The sequence below is a fragment of the Anthonomus grandis genome, chromosome 1 (genome assembly GCF_022605725.1).
Source record: "Anthonomus grandis grandis chromosome 1, icAntGran1.3, whole genome shotgun sequence".
NCBI classification, from domain to species: Eukaryota; Metazoa; Arthropoda; class Insecta; order Coleoptera; family Curculionidae; genus Anthonomus; species Anthonomus grandis.
Genome location: NC_065546.1, coordinates 47,570,110 through 47,586,502, shown reverse-complemented (window position 1 = coordinate 47,586,502; position 16,393 = coordinate 47,570,110). Strand labels below are relative to the sequence as shown.

At 29.4% G+C, this 16,393-nt stretch overlaps 1 long non-coding RNA gene across 1 annotated transcript; it reads right to left on the bottom strand.

Moving 5' to 3' along the window:
- Positions 1-7,171: 7,171 nt before the first annotated feature.
- LOC126736078 (uncharacterized) lies at positions 7,172-8,583 on the bottom strand. The gene is made up of 2 exons (XR_007660603.1): positions 8,496-8,583; positions 7,172-7,427 (listed from the first exon to the last, which is right to left on the bottom strand). It is a non-coding gene; the product is annotated as an uncharacterized LOC126736078 (long non-coding RNA).
- Between the last annotated feature and the right edge of the window lie 7,810 nt (positions 8,584-16,393).

Here is a 16,393-nt window from a genome sequence, read left to right as displayed (position 1 = left end):
TTTGTCTTTATTTCAGAAACAACGTAAGTGCAGTTTTTCAAAATCATTTTTAAAGCACGAGATATATTTTTTTTTTAAATCTTTTTGTTTTATACTAAATAAATGCATGCAAATCACATCTTCAGACCATGTTAAAAATAAAACAGATACTTGTGTCCAAAATTATACGTTTTTTGACCTCCTGAAAAATTCAAAAAATGTCGCTTGTGGTGTTTCAAAAATAAACGATTCAATTTATTTATTTATTTACAGTACTTTAAGTGCGACAGTTGATCTGATTAATTATATTTCACCTCATTTAGATAACAGTAAAATGATAATAGCTGTCTTTGTTGACCTAAGAAAAGCATTTGATGTAGTAAATCATGGTACTTTATTAAAGAGTTTTCGAGGCTGTATTATCTCCTTGATTAAGTTGTTAAACAGAAAACAAGAAGTAAATGTATATGGGCAGAAAAAACCAGAAAGGGACCGAGTTGGGTCCACTTTTGTACTCGCTTTATATTATTAGCTTTAAGCTGCTTTAGACGCTTAGTTCTATATTTTTGCAGATGATACTATTTTATTGTACTGTGATAATAATGCGGATATTCTGGTCAATAGGTTAGTAGGAGATAAGTCATTGTCTTCTGTAAAATAATATAAAGATCATTATGTATAAAACAAAACATATGAAATACAATCAATTGGAATAATAATAACACATATTCAGGATTCTATTTTTAGAAATTAAGGAAACCTGAGTATTGGCGAAACTAACGACTAGTCCAATAGAGTAAATGGCTTTACGTATTTTAGGCAAACCGTATATTCTTGGTAAAGACGTGGAAGTTTAAACTGGGATATAAATGGAAACCATTATTTGAAACGTGTTTAAAGTTAAGTTACAAAAGAAGAAAGAGGGTTTCTTTATGGTTTCTTATTAAATTCATTTGATTCTAAGAAAATTATAACTTTGTTATTGTTGTGTTTCTTATTTAATATTATGGTGCAATTACCCTGGTCTGCTTTGGAAATTATTTCTTGATATAATAATTTCCTTCTGATATCTAACTAGAACTAACAGCAAACCAGTCCATAGCCCAATAGCTTCTAACAGTTCTTCTTGATCAAAATTAGAATGGGATAAATTAACTGAAATTCAATACATTGTCGTAGTACGGTGAAATAAGTAGAGTAATACGAAAAACCTTACAGCACTTTCTGTGTTAAGAGAGAAAACATTAAAGTGGATATATGGTTTTTACAACGTTGTCTCCATTTTGACGTTGTTCCACTATTCGCTAGATGCATCATTTTAGGCAGATACTGGAAAGTAGAATTATGAAAAAATAAATGTGTAAACAATATGCCAAAATCCGTCATATTAACGTTGGGTTAAAGAGTTTGTACGTTTTTATCTTAAATGATAATTATGAACTTATCGCCTCTAAGAACGGAAATAGATACTAAATAAACAAAAAAAATAAAAGGATGAATCCTTTTATTATATCACTAAATAAACATAGTCATAAACAAATTAACAACGTAAAATACCAAGGTCTGATGCTGGATAAAAATCTCAACTGAAATAGGTATGTTGATCATTAAAAAACAAAATAATACCTTTTGTTGGAGTTCTATGTTAAGATACCTCATTCCAGTATGGGGTATATGCTCTAAGTGTAATTGTTGTAAGGCTAAAATCTTACAAAATAAAATTCTAAAAATTCTTTTCAACCTTTACCCTCTTATGCCTACCAAAAATCTGTACAAAATACTGAAAATAAACACTATTGACTACTATTGTGTTAGAGTAAACAAAATTGATTTATAAAATTAAAAATAACATTTAAAAGTCAAATTATAGAATTGTTTATTCCAATAATGGTGATTACTATCAACGCGATATTACAGGTATATAATAATTTACCAAATGAAATAAAACAAGAAATTAACTATAATTCATTTATAAAAAAACTAAAGCTGAACAAAATTATACTAAGATGCTACGCAGAATGTAAATCACGTCTAAAAACTTCGGTATACTATACATGCCATACGATGTGATTTAGAACTTTAAATTTGTATTTTGATTCTTTTTGACTCATACTATAAATTATTATTGTTATGGTATAATTTTGTAATTTATTTACAAACGTTATAAAATGTTCGTTAAAATTTAAGGTTGAATGTATATTATTAGGTAGCTATATAACTGTTTGATATATAAAGTATTTTTTTTTAAAAATAAGATCCCTCAACTTTTACATTTTGGTACTTGGGTTCAAGTTTACCATTCAGTTCAGGTTACCATCAAGTTTAAGGTATTGTAAGAAAATAATGACTAAATTTCTTAAAAAAAATATGATTAGAAAAATTTAAAAGATTCCACTTTGATAACTCAATTCCAAAACTTTAACGATATTTTAATATTCTGGAACTTTTAAATTTAATGAGATAATAATTTTCGAGATATCAAAATTCTTAAGCCCAATTTTTTGACAAAAAAAACATCAAAAACCTCCATATTTTTATGAACGATCTTTTTCATTTAACATAAATATCGTATATAACCAAATTCCTGAAAGATTTAAAAGATTATCATTAGGCGGATTTAAGTTTTTTTATAAGAAATTTTTACGAGAATAGAATAGTTTTTGTAAAACCTGTTAAATTTTTATCGCATTGATTTGGCACTGAGCGTTATTGTGTTGTTATTTATAGTTATTTAGTTAGTTAGTAGTTATTTATTATGCTGGTAATGTCAATATACATGTATGGGTGTGGCGTGTGTGTAGAATAGTATAGGATTGTATTATGAGTAATATAGATAATATGGTATTATTTTGTAAATATGTATATTTATAGATAATTTGGACTTATTATTTTGTTTTTTCTTTTTGAGTTTGTAATTTACTTTACACAGGGGGTTAAACCTGTATCTTTTTAAAATTGTTTTTTAACCTCCTTTTTGCAATTTTTGTAAATAATTATAATTAAAGATGTTAAATAAATCTGTTAAATAGTATCATGTAAACAGTGGCAAGACTTATTATTATTATTATTATTATTATATTTGAAAAATTCACTAATGTTAAATATTAACGCAGATCTTATCAAAACCCGGTAGTTTTATGATCTTTAAGGCAAGACCCAAGCTCCTGCTTTAAGCATAATTGACCTTAGACCTAATAAAAGACGTTCTGTAAACATTCTTGCATCAAACGACAATTTCCCAGTCCCTCTTTAAAATAAGGAATCAGTTTCCGGCACAAAGAAACTCCATTACGGGCAGCGAATTAAATGATTTTCTTTGCATAACAAAGTTTTCTCGGGATCGCGGGAACTTCCCGTTATAAATGAACCTCTTTGACAAGTAGTGTGCCTATCTCAACTCCACATTAATCTTCCCTTAAGAACAGCACGCTCCTTACTGGAATTTTTATACCTTACACGAGCCACTTACTTAAGGAGTTTAATGTGAAATATTGAGCTTCTTCCTGTTTCTTAAAACGATAGCATCTGCTTACGATGTGAAGTATACCCATACTTTACACATTTTTTGTGTGTTTTGTTTTCTTACTAAATTGGTTCTTAATTAATTACCAGACATGCTTAAGACTCCATATTCTTTATTCATGTTATTTACATATACATTATATATATTTACATAAACATACACATTTGTGTATAAAAAGCATTATACATTTTAAAAAGTTTAGAAGTACAATAAAATATGAGCTTAGTTCTGTAATAATAATAATTTATATTAATTTGGCAAAAATCTAAAATATATATAAAATGATTTTAATATATACAATACAATAAATTTGTTAGACGATGTGTTCTACTTATGCAAAATATTAACAAGTTACTGCTGAGGTTGCATTAAATCTTCGGCTCGTGTTGATGTTTTGAGCATGCTACGATATATGATTTTTAGGTCGTCTATATTGACTCCGAGCCTAATAGTGCATCTCGGTTTATTTCCAAAGAGACATTAGGTACCGTTCGAGTATTCTATATAAATCTCAGCCTCTGATTCTCCAAGAATACCCTGTCAAAGATTCAGGTCACAACCTAACTGTGGATGAAGTGAATAAACAAATATCGCAATAATTTTAATTTAAAAAATTACTTATACATATAATAATAAATCACTCATTAACTTGAAATGAATCCTTTCAATAGCCATTTGAAATTGTTTTTGATATTTGTGAGCAAATAAGTAAATTCTATCAAGTCTCTGTTAAGAATTGGGTACATAACATAGGTGTATAAAACAGCTGTTTAATGATTACAACACAAGATCAGTTTCATTGCTTCCTTTTGCATTTTTTTATATCGAACAGTCCTGTACCGCGGCAAGTGTTATACATTACATTACAAGGTTACGCCTTATCTCTGAGAATTTTTATAAACAGAGCAAAATTTTACTTATTCGTGTTTTTTTAATGTTGGCTGGTGATCGTAGACTTCCAAAGAAATTGTAGAATAGTTGTTCTCCAAACAAATATTGTCAAGTGCAAAATTGCGCGATTTTCCCAATAGTGAAGTTAACGAAATGCGAAAAAAAAAAGAAATTTGATGCATGGTTGTGTTTGATGATGGAACACGTACTCAAATAGAAGCTGCTCGATTATTTAACATAATCCATCCTGATTGTCTTCCGATATGTCAAAAAGTGTTGTAGAATAGAGGCTAAATTTAAATAATTTGGTCATATTAGAGATCTTCCAAAATCTGGTCTTGCTCGAGATGAAATTAACCAACTTGACGTTTTGCTTTCGTTAGAAGAAACTCCATGCACTCCTCTATCGTAGATTGAGGCTAATTTACACATGGTGAAATCTAAAAATCACCGAATAGTTTGAAAGTAAAAATATTACCCATATAAAAAAATACTTTCGGCGACAGCAGGAATATTCTCGGCTATTCATAAGCGACATGCACGAGTGTTCACTAAGTTGCCTTCACATCACTAAGTTGTCCCAACAACTCGAATTTTTCTATCAATATTTGTATTGCGGTCTGACAAGGTGCTTGACGACGACTCAAAAATGTTTGAGTTTTACTAGGACAGATCTTTGCCATATTTTCATCATTTTTATAGTGAATTTTAACAATTTCAAAGCGTTGTTAAGGTGTGTGTAGTTCCATTTTTAGTAATGGCGTAGTTTCTAATTGTCAAATATGAAAAAATTACAGCTACAAATGTCACGTATTTGAAAATCCTTTATCATTTTCCTTCACACCTTCGTTTAACTTTAATAGGTCGCTTAGAAAAAGTACAACTTGTCTTGTCAGTGTTTAGCAAAAGTTAATTTGCAGCAAAACAATTTTCTACTATAACTTCTGGCTCCAGGCAATTCTTCAAATGAAAGCTGATGTCAAAGATATGATGTGTCATCGGCGAAAAATCGGTTTTTGGCATCATCGCCTACTGTGGAGAGGACATTAACATAAAAAAAAAGTAAGGGCTCCAGAACTGTTTCTTGCGAAATCCCAATACTTAACACTCTTTTCCCTTTATTAGTTCTCTGGACATGGGATTTACTGAGGGAAAATCTGTGGTCAGCAAAATTACATTTAAATAGATTTTGAAGAAGGATTTTATGGTTGACATCATCAAATGCCATTAAATCTTATAGAAGAATCCGTTCTAATATAGGATAAACTATAGCATTTTTGATGATTGAAGAACACGTGTTTTTTTATTTTTGTCTAAAAATAGCTACCAATATGTTATTTTTAATATGGAGGGATATGTCATCTATAGAGCTTACCATTCTGTGTACTGTGCTCTTTTATTTCCCCTCCAATTATAGTGAGTTTCTTTTTGTGATCCCCATGGAAATCGGAGTTTTCCGCGATAGGATTTTCTGTGGAGGATAAGCAGCCATTTTTGTTGTTTAATCTTGAAAATGTAGGAATGACCGCTGGCTCCTTGTTGCAGTTGTGCCGTTGGCGATGCACTGTTGCCCGTTCTTTTCTACTGTGAATGTCCCATAGGAGAATTTTATTCTAGCATTTACGCTAATTGTTTACTTCAGTATTCTATGCGGGTTTTGCGTTAATTCTGCGTTAATTCTATAAAGTTTTTATAGATCTGTTTTTAGAGCAAGGCGATTCTAGATCGTCCTCTGTTGGCTGAAAGTTGTGACCGCACGTTGTCCTTGGATTTTTTGAATCTTTTACCCAATAAGGCATAGAAGTCATCTAATTACGTTTAAAATGTCGATATAATTCAAAATGCCGATTTACCCTTTGGGTAAACCGTTTATCTTTTTGGATTTTGCGATACCTGGGATACCTGGCTTAACTAGAGGTTGAGTTGAACTTTGGATTTTCACCACTGAGTCTGATCTGGAATATCTTAATCTTATAGTGGCTGGCTACAAGAGAAGTGGCAACTGATTTATGAATTCATAGATAAAAATACATATTTTGTTTTACTTATTTCTTTCTTTTGCCTGCAGGTAAAATTTCGGACATAATAAAGTCATCCTTGATTAGAAGTAAATATTGATGGGTTGTATTTCTAATTTGGTTGGGTGCAAGGAACGACCTTCCAGGTCTTCTATTCTTTTTAAAGTTTAGTTAGTAATTTTTTTCCACCTTTCGACCTTTTATTCTTTCGACTTCATTCACAGCAACCCAGTACCCCGAAATCGTGAAGGTCCTAAATTATCTCCGTTTAGCCCTAATAATAATTAATTATCACAACTCAGCTTGTTTCATCCCTGAAGGTATAATAGTATCTATTCAGGCTCGGTCTCATACCTACCTAGTCATTACGATAAATTTATTACCCTGGAAACTTTTGACGTTATCTTTGCGCCCGTTGCTCCGCGTCGTACGCACGATAGGCTTCTCCAGAGAATAATGTTATATCTTGTCTTTTCTTGACTTACTGTTTTATAAGGCAATTGATTAAGCACGTGACGTCAAAATTAAAAAAATTACTTAAATTAAAATATAACCTTACTTGAATATTAATAAGAGTAAACATAATATTGTTTATTAAAAAAAAAAACAGAATACATAATATATACTTATTAACCAATACATAAATAAAAAAAAAAACGCTTAGAAATATCACTGAAGCAAACTAAGTGCGCGATTTGTGCTTACAAAATCGGGTAAATGTCAATAAATAAATGTCCTTATTAAGTAAACAGACTATAGCTGGGTTAGAAAGTTTATGTCAAGTTCATCAGTACATTGTACAACAGTAATACATGTACGCTCATATTTTATAGGCGGTTTGGAACATAAAGTATTTATTGGATAAATTTAAAATTTATTAAAAATTTCTCCATCTTTTAACAATATACAGTTTTTGGTTTTCCATTTAAAAGAGTCAAAGCCTTCAACCATCCTTGTATCATTTGGAAGAATGTTATACAATCTGAGTCGTGGTTGGATATGCCAAGTTGTTTTGTCTAGAAGATGAATTTTGGTTAATATTTAACTCTATTTTTTTTCGTTATATATTTTAGGATTTCTAAGCAATAAAGTGGACGTAAATATAATATATTTACTTTCAGAAAAGAGGTTATCAGTGAATTAGGTTCTGTCTTTGCCAAAAAATATTTTTAAAAAGCATTTTTGACTTGATCTTTGTACATGTATTTTAGAAACGCTTATTAGTACTAAGTTGTAATTTTTAAAATAGACGTTTGGTAGTCAAGCCTAGAAGAAACACAAATTTAGAGAAGTTCTCTTAACTTCTGAACCACTGCAGCGACATGAACCTTTAATTTCAAGAAATTGAAAATTTTAATGCCGAGATATTTAAAAGATGTTGCTTCGGGTATTCCGCAATTCCCAATCTTAATCCTTAACTGGTATCGTGTTTTCTGACATCGTAGCACATTTAAAACATTATTTAGAAAAAGCAAACAAAAATATATATTCTTTATTAAGTAAAGTTTTACTAAAATGACATTTGACTTTGGACGCGTTTTTTTTCAATCTATCTTAAAATATTGAAAGGCTAGAATTAGCATTGCCATGGAATTATAAGCAGTTTGTTTGCTTGCAACATGTCCAATCCAGTGATGCTAAATGCTTATGTTGAAATGGCAAAAGAAACACACTTTATAATATCATGAACATTTGTCACTTATTTTAACAGGCGCAAAATAATACTATTCATCTTTAATACGATATGAAGCATTTTCATTTCATAAAATGAGACAAGATACTCTATAAAAAAGTTAACATTAAAAGTAAAATTAATGTAGATAACGTCCCGCTAATATTAGATAAAATGGCAACAACATCGTAACGTCGCTCGATCGCATTATTGATTCCACCGACACAAGTAACCTTTACCAGTGACGTCGTCAAAAAATATTTACATGATAAATATTTATTATTAATAGATTGCTAGTTTTTTGTAAAAAGATCGGCCTAAATCGCCTTTTTCCCATGGTACGGTACAAACGGCACAAGTGGCACAAGTTTTTACTATTGTAACACTCCAGAAAAACACTGAAATGACTCACCTTTTTCCTTTTTCAACCAAAAACTAAAGAAAAAACACAGAATTTCACAAATACCGAATGTAAACATAAAGCCGTTTGTCAAGATAACATTTCGCAAGATTACATCAGCTTTTGCCCGCGGTGTTGAGATTTCAAATTTTTAGAAGGGGTTTTAGCAATAAGAATGTTAATAATTTTTTTTTGCTTGTTATTTTCATTATGTTATTTGTTATTTTTGCGCTTAAAATAACATACTATTTATTATTAGAGAATCGATGAATATATTGGTAAACAATACACCCCCCTTGCCCCTGTGCACATATGGAACTCAACAGTTGTTGTTTACTAATTCTAACCAATGTGCTAAGTACTCTATTCATCACTTGACTCCCTTGAAGGAATAAAAAGACAATTAGTCATTTTAGTTAAAAAAATGCATTATTTTGTAACTATTACCTTATCCATTTTGCAGGATTTAGAGCCAAAGCTTGCCCTTAAAATGGAACAGGAATACTTAAATCTTCGACAATTGTCGATTTTAGTTCTGCTGATATGTCAAAAAAACTCTATCTTTCAAGTAGATGTTCGGAAATTTTTATCAAAACTTCCTCTAAGATGTTATTAAATGTTCTTTGTGTATTTTTATCATCCAGGTTACCCAGTTTTAAAATAACATAAAAATTTACTGCCGAGATATTTACCAAGATGCAAAACATAGTAAAAGGTCATCTGCGACTTCTTCTGTGGAATGAATAGCTGCACATTTTTGGTTTAAGTTAACAACATCAGGTTTAGTAGAATTACAAAAATTCTCTTATTTCGGGTTTCCAGATTCAATAACCGTATTAGTCGGAAATTTAGGATTGGCTGGTTATGACTTATGAGGTCGATTTATGGGACAACCACTTCTCCTGATTTGATATCAGTTAATTGCATGGAAGAAAGCAGTATTACAGATTTATGGGATCAAGGGATACCAGTGTTCCGTCTCTTGTAAATTCGAAGACTTGTGAGGAATTTACTGGTTGCTTTTTATTTCGGTGGAGATATGTCTTTTATTTTTGCGCATAGTTCCCACAAATGTAATTTTTTTAGCTTTCATCTTTTCAACTAATTCATTAGAAGTAAACCAGTGATCACTAGTGATGTTTCTATTTGTATTTTCAATAGCCTGAACAAGTTCCGATACACCTAAAGTGGGAACACGTAACTTTTTTGGACTTTTTTGGCTTATTTTTACCCAAATATAAAAAAGTATTGAGCAAATAGTGTGGTTTAGCATCGCAAACACATATATTCTTTAAATCATATTTTGCGGGCTTTCATTTCATGTACATATGAAATTTACATTTTCCACTAAAAGCTACTAGCATTTCTTCAAAAGCTGCGGCGTTCGGAACAGGAATAATTAGAACCACGGTTCTTAATAATTTTGTTAAAAATATTGAAAATAGCTGATGAATTATTTCTTGCGAAAATTCTATCAACCCTAGTTTCTGCGCTGTCAAATATTATGGGAGTCAAAGGAATTAAAAATAGTTTAAGTGACAATATTGCACGAAATATGTCCCTAACTTTTCCATTTTTATCCTAGAAGGATGCTGCATCCTCTTTTCCAGATTTAAAAACTCATCAGTAGAAAATCAGTAATGCCAGAAATGCTCGTCGAGGGATAAGACACTGTCGTGGAGAACGGTGACATAACATTTACTGTTCTTTGACATTACTGTTCTTTGACATAAATCTCATTTTGTGGGACTCTTTATTTATGTATGTTGACTGTATTCTGCAGGGTCACCAAAAAAATAATATTATTATTATATTAATTATATTACTCATCTATACAAGTTCTTGCAAGTGTTATAGTTTCATGCTTAATATAAGACTACCACTTTCCTAAAAAATTAAGTTAAAGAAATTATTCCTTTTGGGTGTAACACTTCTTATGTCAGTGAGTATATAAATACTTTTCTTTACACAACAGAAGACAAAATATACTCTCTTTGCTGATGATACCATCATTTCTGTTACAGCTGAATTTCTTGAGGCTTTGTTGTTGAATTCCTTGGAGGCACAGGTGATTACTAAAAAGATACAAGGTTTTTACGCTGAGATATTTCTAAGGTTCTCAGAGTTCTTATTGATCCAAATGCATAGTGAGTCAAATGTACATATTGAGGCTGTAGCTATAGTTGTGTGCTATCATGATAGGGGTGCTGAGCATCTGTATAGGCTGTAGCGAAGAGCAGTTAGGGTTGTGAATGGTCTGGGGTACAGAGATGAATGCAGAGCACTTTTTAGTGTGCTCCGAGTCTCTGTACGTATTGGAGAAATTGATCTAGGTGAGGAAGAACATCCATCAATTGGTCTACTCACGGGGACGTACATGACTATTCTAAAAAAATAGTAATAATCTAATACCAGCTTTCTGGCAATTGAAAAAGCATCCCAAGCTATTGGTCCATAATTTTTTTTATATTGCTTTACACATAGTAATTAGCTAGTAACCAATAGATTATTTTAAGAAAAAAGCAAGACCAATGTTAATCCAAAACAGATGAGCATTTTAATTATTGTCAATTATATAGTATCTATAATGTCATTATTGTTTTTTTGAACTCTGAATTGTGCAGTTATGTATTTGGTTACCTTAACTATAAAGTTTTAAGTAGTATACATATAACTTCAATACAACTTTCATATATTATGTATACTATTATTATTTTATAATAACGTATGTATAGTACTTTACGTAATTTCAACATGGATAGAACATTTGAATATTTCGGTATTAACTGAATATTGACATGAATTAACAAAGTTGTGGATTCTTGCAAATTCTTGTATTTATAATAAACGATAGCGTATTCTTTTAAACATGAATAAAATGTTTTGCCAATTCTTTTATTCTTCTTCAATTCATTAATGTTACTACTACTTATCAGTAAATCTATTGGGTAAGATACTAAAGGATTAAAAAATATAAAATTCAGTGAATCTTCAATATAAAAATGCATGAATACGCTTGCCAGCTGACGTTTTCACTTGTTTAATTTAACATTAAAATTCCAAATTTAACCTTAAGGTACCAGTAAAGAATAACAAACTATTACGCCAAAATGACCTCACTACTTTTACTTTCTTTGTAATCTGTTCTCATTGATTTCGGATTTCGATATTTATAATAAAATTTTATAGTAAAAGTACGTTTAATTTTTGATCGTGCAAAGAGAAAGAAGATAGTATATAATTATATATGTATGCCCTGATTTTTTATTTACGCATTTAACATTTTTGGAGTCTTAATAATTACATATTTAAATAATAATATTGACACAAAACATTTTTATTTTTCGATATTTTTTTAACACATTTTTTAAATAGACCAAACTAACTAATATATTTTTTGATGATATGGAATATAAATATATTAATACTTAGGAAACGCACCGTTGTTATCAATTACAGCTTGCGAACGTCCTGGCATACTTAAAATTAAGTTTCTGGTATATTCTTCTGTTATTTGGTCCCATGCGTCATCTATCTTTAGGCATCATTCTAATTTCTAGGCCTAAAGTTATCTTTATACATATATTTTGCCATTTTACCCCAAATGCTTACAATTGGGTTGATATCAGGGCTTATAAAACTTAAATTCGGAGCATCTAATCCATAGACACCATTTTGCCCATAGACTAACACCAACCGATGGCATCATCACATTGTTCAGGATATTGCAATATCCTAAGGCATTAAGCCTTCCCTGCACTATTTGACAAATGCCTGGATTAGTTTTAGAGAAACTAATCTAGGCCCCAACGTTTATACTAAAACGTCCATTTTGAGAAATGATTGATTACTATACGTCCTCTTATGTGTATATCATCATATCTGGTATTAGAAGGGCCTATAAACGCGGATTTTGCCATTATTACACGATTGAAAGGTTTTTTCGTCCGAAAATATTTTCCATATGTTTTTTTCGTGTGCATATTGATGGGAAAATTTTAATCTTTTCTGTTTGTTTGCTTCAGTCAAAAATATTTCATTTGTTGCACAGCAACTTTTAATTTCCGAATTTCTTATCCTACGACGAGCTGTATTAGCAGAACCAGGAAAATGCGTGTCTTCTTTTGCCTTTATTGCTGTTTCAAACGCATTGTCTCTTAGAAACCCAACTAACTCTCTATCTTGAATATCGTTTGAAATTTTTGGTCGACCTGGAATTCTTACAAGAGCTCCATATTCTGCAATTTTTGCCTTAGCTAAGGAAGCGGTATTTTTACTAATACCCAATTCTTCTTATAGGAACTCCATTCATGAGACAATTGTATATTATCGCTTTTCGTTGAGGAGATAATGCCGGCATTTTGAAAGAACGATTTTGATTACGCGGCTGTCACAAAAAATTATATTAACTTTGACAACATATATTATTCTAGTAGATCAATAGATTTAGGAGTTTTTGCTGTCCCAGTTTTTTTTCGGCACGATTGTACTTTTGATAATACATGTAATATTGAAAATAAATCTGTCACCGTTTCAACCTCATACTCAAGTCACTTTTAAGATTATTTTCCCATTAATATACCTAATTAATGCTAATGTACTAATAATTAAAAAAAACCAACTAAGAAAAAACTAAAAGAAAGAAAGAAAGAAATAAAGAAAATGTGCTATATTACGTAAGACAACAAAATCTTGTGTACAAGCATCCTAAAAACTAAAAAATTCCAAATTCACTTTAAATTTCAAATTTCAAACAAACATAACATCTAAAACACTTTACCATAAAATTTACACACATTACCAAAATTAATCATAACAAAACAGATTGAGAAAAAAAAAGCATCTTTTTGATAAATTTCATTAAAAAATAAGTAAAGCTGTCAATAAAACAGAATTTAGAAGAAGTAAATTAAATTATTTAACAGGAAACAAAACTAAAACACTAAAATGATGTCAGAGCACAGGTTAAAAGGTATCATTAAAAAAATCGTCAAGGCTATAATATGCCCTGGATAATAAAAGTGATTTTAATTCCTTTTTGAATCTCTAGCTTAAACTACTTGTTTAAACTTTAAGACAAAGAGACCAAAATCACAGATCTAAAATATAATAGAATATGAAGTCAATGGATTACACGTGTTTCACCTGTCTATGGAAAAAAACTATTAAAACAGCACATTTATGTGAGTATGCTATATATATATATATATATATATATATATATATATATATATATATATATATATATATATATATATTATTTATCTATAAATTTCAAAAGAATATTTTTCAGTTTCTGTAATGAGTACCAAGTCTAGGAAAGATAGTATAAGAAAGATCACACTTGTGTGAGCAAAATTTTTAATTTTGATTAGTTTGTAATTTTTGTATCAATAAGATTTAGTTAATAATTTTTGTAATCCTTTGATCTTATGTTTTAATATATTTGATACCTATGACTTGGAGTTTAACTTATTACTATTTATTAAAATAATAATATTTCATTAAAGAAAATGGAGTTCTAATTGCTAAATATCTGCCCCTAAACCCTATGCCTAAATTTGGATTTCTCCGCATATAAATTTATTAGCAAATACGGCGATTTTACATTCACGTCGAGCACAATAACATGTTATTAGGGTGGATCTGAATTTTAGTTCGGCTTAAATGCTTTCGAGCTATTACCAAAATAAATGAAAATGCTTAGGTGCGGCATGATCATATTTTAATTAAGTTCCCAACAAATATGGGGTGAATAATGCATATTTACCTTTTAAACAGATTTATCTTCAATACCTTCCATCTACTTTACTTTAGTATAAACGCCTAAGTTGTGTGGAAAATTTTGGATAGGGTAGAGCTGTTAGTTTAAAACTTTGCTTAAATGTAAACAAAACTTTGCTTTTAACACATATTGGAACAATTCCAATTAATTAAAAGTAAAAATCGAGTATTAACGGTAAATTTTATTACTTTTTATTTATGTTTATATAAATTAGGAAAATAGAAGAAGAAATATAATAAGTTTATAAATTAAGTACCGACAAAACATTCTCTAAATACTTGGACGCTTTTAAGAAGTAAAGCTGTTATCATTATATTCCTTAAACCTCTCTGTTTTTGAGCTATGGAGTGTCAAATATAGGAAAAAAAAGTTGTAGGCTTTATTTTTTCACGCGAAAATAGTGACTTGTATTAACAAATGTCTTGAGATTAAATTTACTTACAAGTAGATGTGAAGTTCAAAAATAATTTTAGTATTTAAATAAAATAATTACCGTAGAAGATGCCTCTACATTTAAAAAAAATATAAATATGTGTATCTAGAAGCAATAAAAATTATTTTTTTTCTAAAAAAATTAACATCCTGTAGCTTCAAAATTAAGAGGTTTGGACTATATATTAGATTTTTTTAAAATAAATACGCTTTAATACAAGGGATTTTTGCTGCATACGGAAGCTTCTAATATAAGGTAGTTTACATTCTGTAAAATAGAATTACTTAGTATATTTAACTTAGACAAGTTTAATTTATTCAAATAGCAAGCAGTTATAAAGGTTTAATTAAGGCATTTAAAGTTTAAATTTGTAAAAAGTCTTTAGTTCGAAATGGTAAAAGAACTTATAGGAAAATTCTAAATTTTCTGATTTATAGTCTAAAACAAGAGAACACTTGATAAATTGGATGTTGATAAATAAAAGGGCGTTTATATAATATTAAAGCTTTATTTTTAAAATATTTAACATATATATAATTTGTAATATCACAGAAATATTATAGGATAAGTTTAATTCTCTATTTGGATTTCTTCCTTTAAATCTTTCGGTGCTGAAATTTTTTAATGAAAAGTGTGTTTTTAGTAAACATATTTTAAAATGTCAATGTTTTATATTTATCTCACACTTGCACTATTCACTTAAAATTAATTAGAAAAATAGGAAGAACATATGTGATTATATTTAATGTAAATTCAATCTTTTTCTTTATTCTTGATTTACAAAATTTTACATGTAGGGTGGAACATACAATTTAATTAAAACAAAACAAATATATAAAAAAAACAAATCCAGAAATATGTCACTTACGATGTAGAAGACAGTCCAGGATCATCTTGGACCTATATAATTAAAGGTTTTTTAGTGTAGTTTGTAGTATAATGTAGCCACCAATACATGTGGGCACCTTCTCTTACTTGTACATAGCTCCATTCTTGTTTATTACTACCAAATGCTTCACAAGCTAATTAAACCATAAATACATTACAAAAGTTAAAATTAAAAAAATGTTTTACCTAGTATAGACACAAAATAACTAAAAAACATACGTAAAGTTTTCATTTTCATACACCTTTTATTTGTGAAAAAATATATTAAATGTGTTATAAAAATGACTACTGATTTGCAGTATTTTATAGATTTAGCAGAAAGTAATTTTGCATTTACAATAAATATATATAATTTCGTGTTACATGACCACTACTTAATTTATTTGTTTCTGAACAATATAGATAAAGGTTTGTAATTAGACTAAATGATAAAAAAACTAAAATACGAAAAAATTAAAAGCCTTATTTCTCAGTTAGTTTAATGAAGTGATAAATCAAACTTTACTTAACATAATGCATTAGATAACCCTTTCTTTAAAAATACATATACATTTGCTTCCGAATACTCATGAAACAGCATAAATCCCCAAAATATTTTAATTTTCATAATTAAATAAAAAAAATATTACGTCTTTGGTTAAATTTCTCGAAATACTTTTGGTCATGTTTGCTTATACCTTTTTAAATAGATAAGCAATATCGTGATTTTAAAAGCTCAACAATCAATATACAAGCGGTTTAAAGTGGATTGTTTTTTGAAGTATACACAAAATTTTCATCAAATTACGCAGATATAGCCTGCAA